The following is a 2,500-nucleotide window of genomic DNA, read 5'->3' on the forward strand; positions in this document are numbered from 1 at the left end:
GCCGAATCCCGCAAACCATCGAGTCTTTGAACGCAAGTTACGCCCGAAGCCATTAGGTGTAGGGCATGTCTGCCTGGGCGTCTCTCGTTGCGTCGCCCGCACCCCCTCGAAGGAAGGGCTGCGGGCGGATGTTGGCCCCTCGCGAGCGCCCGTGCGCGGTCAGCCGAAATGCGAGTCCCCCGTGACGGATGATGCGTCGCAATGAGTGGTGGTTGACAAACCGTTGCGTCACCTCGCATGCGTCCGGGCTGTCTTGGGAGGCCTGTCATGACCCTATTGCGCTGTCACGACCCCATTTCGCCCCTAGTAGAATGGTGCCGTGATGGCCAGTAATTCGAGATTACCGAAGGCCAACTTTCAAAATTCACACACAATCAGAGTATAAATATATGGGGCTCACAAGTGCGGAAGCAATAATTAACAATATAAGTGGTCCATAAGAGCAGTGCATAAGTCAAATGGAATGGCGTACAACTTTACATAGCTTTACAACTTGAATACAAATAAAATAAAGTACAAAAATACATATTACATCTTGACAAAAAGGCTTCTCGAGCCGACATGTTCAAAATACAAAAGCTTCAAAATTGCCGACATCTTCACTACCGACATAACATGCATACAAAACACACATCTCGGCGTAGCCGACTTCTTGCTTATTACCTACATATATACATAGGAAGGGTGAGCTTGGATACTCAGTGAATGGTACAAGTAATAAAGGGGTTAAATGAATGATACCCGAGATCTTTTCAAAACAATACATAGTATATCTTTATCAAAACCATACATAACATAGCTTAGCTTGGCTTGAAATAAAACATCAATTGAACCTTGGTCTCTCAAAACTTACTTACTTAACATACATCGACTTAAAACATGGGGTGATGACATCCCGGGCAAAACAAAAGCATAACCTCGGCATCGAGCACACCCGTCCATAGTCCGTCGGTGGCCGATATCTTAACAAGGGTGCTACTTAGGCTTAACATCCCCTAGCACAAAAGGACGGTGCTACCTAGGCTTAAAGTCCCCTAGCATGGAAGGACTATGCTACTTAGGCTTAAAGACCCCTAGCATGGAAGGACTATGCTACTTAGGCTTAAAGTCCCCTAGGATGGAAGGACTATGCTACTTAGGCTTAAAGTCCCCTAGCACGAAAGGACTTATGCCACAAATGCTTAAAGTCCCCCGGCACGTACGGACTTGTGGAACAAATGCTTAAAGTCCCCTGGCACTTACGGACTATGTTACCTAGGCTTAACGTCCCCTCACACGAAAGGACGGTGTTACTTAGGCTTAATGTCCCCTAACACGAAAGGACGGTTCCAAGAATGTCATTCGAAACAAAGCTTATACTTGATACATAAAATAGGGATATCATTCATGCTTAACAAATACTTTCAAACAAAGCAAAGCAAAGCCTTTGTCAAAACGTATAACATAGCTTTATTAAAAATACCACTCACATAGCTCTTCAGATGTTGGGATCAAGGCAAGGGTCCAAGTCCTACAAACACATGGCAAAGTCTACTGAATGGACTTCTCAAAACAAGTCTTACATGCATGCAAATGATCTCGGGAAAACATGCTGGAAGTCAAAACACTCTTTTACATGTCAGGAAGACATGCTGGGTACCAACCAGGTCTTTGCCGAGGTCCCACACCTCCTGGGTGAGGTGTGGCTACCTAGGCTTCGGCGCGCGGCAGCATGCCGAGGTGCGCACAAGACAAACTAAGGGTGTAAGTGATCATGCATGGTAGGCCAAGGTGAGATACGATGCTTGGCCTAAGTGTGAGGTCTAGGTAATAGTGATCTCGATGACTACACATAGGGAAGTGAGGTCTGGAGATCTGGGTTTCCACCCATGAAGAACATGAAGAACATGAACATGAAGATCATGAAGAACATGAATGCTAAAATCATAACTTCTTTATTACAAAATCTGGGATTTCATGCTATGAGTTCGAAAACATGGACCTAGGTACCCATACTTGAAAATCATATGAAAACAAACACAAAAACATGGATCTAGGCATGAGCTTTCAGATCAAAATATGACTTTTCTTGAAGAACACATGAATACCATTTTCTCTTTCTAAAACCGAACTTCAAAGCAATGCATGGCTTACAAATCATATTCAATCATGCAATGCAATAACATGAACATGAAGAACGACAAGAGTAGATCAAGAATCTAACCTTAGAACACGGATCTCACGGTTTGATCTCTAGGGATCAAGCATGGAAATCTACCTCCTCTCAAGAACTCCTGTCCCTCTTCAAAAGCTTCTCTTTCCTCTTCAAAACAAGTATAGAAATGATAGGTTTCTCCCTCTGCCGGCTGACTTAACACTCAGCTCGGACACGTGGCAACGACTGGTTGGCTCTCCTCAAAAAGGTGATAGATTGACAAGACAAGACTATGACAAAGTGTATCTAACAAGCTACTCGGCAAGGCACTTCGGCAACTCAGGTGACAACGACCTCGGCTAGGAA

The 2,500-nt window shown here is 44.4% G+C and overlaps 1 non-coding gene across 1 annotated transcript in view; it reads left to right on the forward strand.

Annotated features, from left to right (window-relative positions):
• The window catches only part of LOC145804925 (5.8S ribosomal RNA), a 156-nt gene extending 73 nt beyond the window's left edge, over nt 1-83 (forward strand). Inside the window, exon 1 of the ribosomal RNA XR_014347621.1 lies at nt 1-83. This exon is cut by the window's left edge and continues 73 nt beyond it. This is a non-coding gene — a ribosomal RNA (5.8S ribosomal RNA).
• Nucleotides 84-2,500: the final 2,417 nt, after the last annotated feature.

The sequence above is a fragment of the Camellia sinensis genome, chromosome 12 (assembly GCF_055761805.1).
Source record: "Camellia sinensis isolate YWXY chromosome 12, ASM5576180v1, whole genome shotgun sequence".
NCBI lineage: Eukaryota > Viridiplantae > Streptophyta > Magnoliopsida > Ericales > Theaceae > Camellia > Camellia sinensis.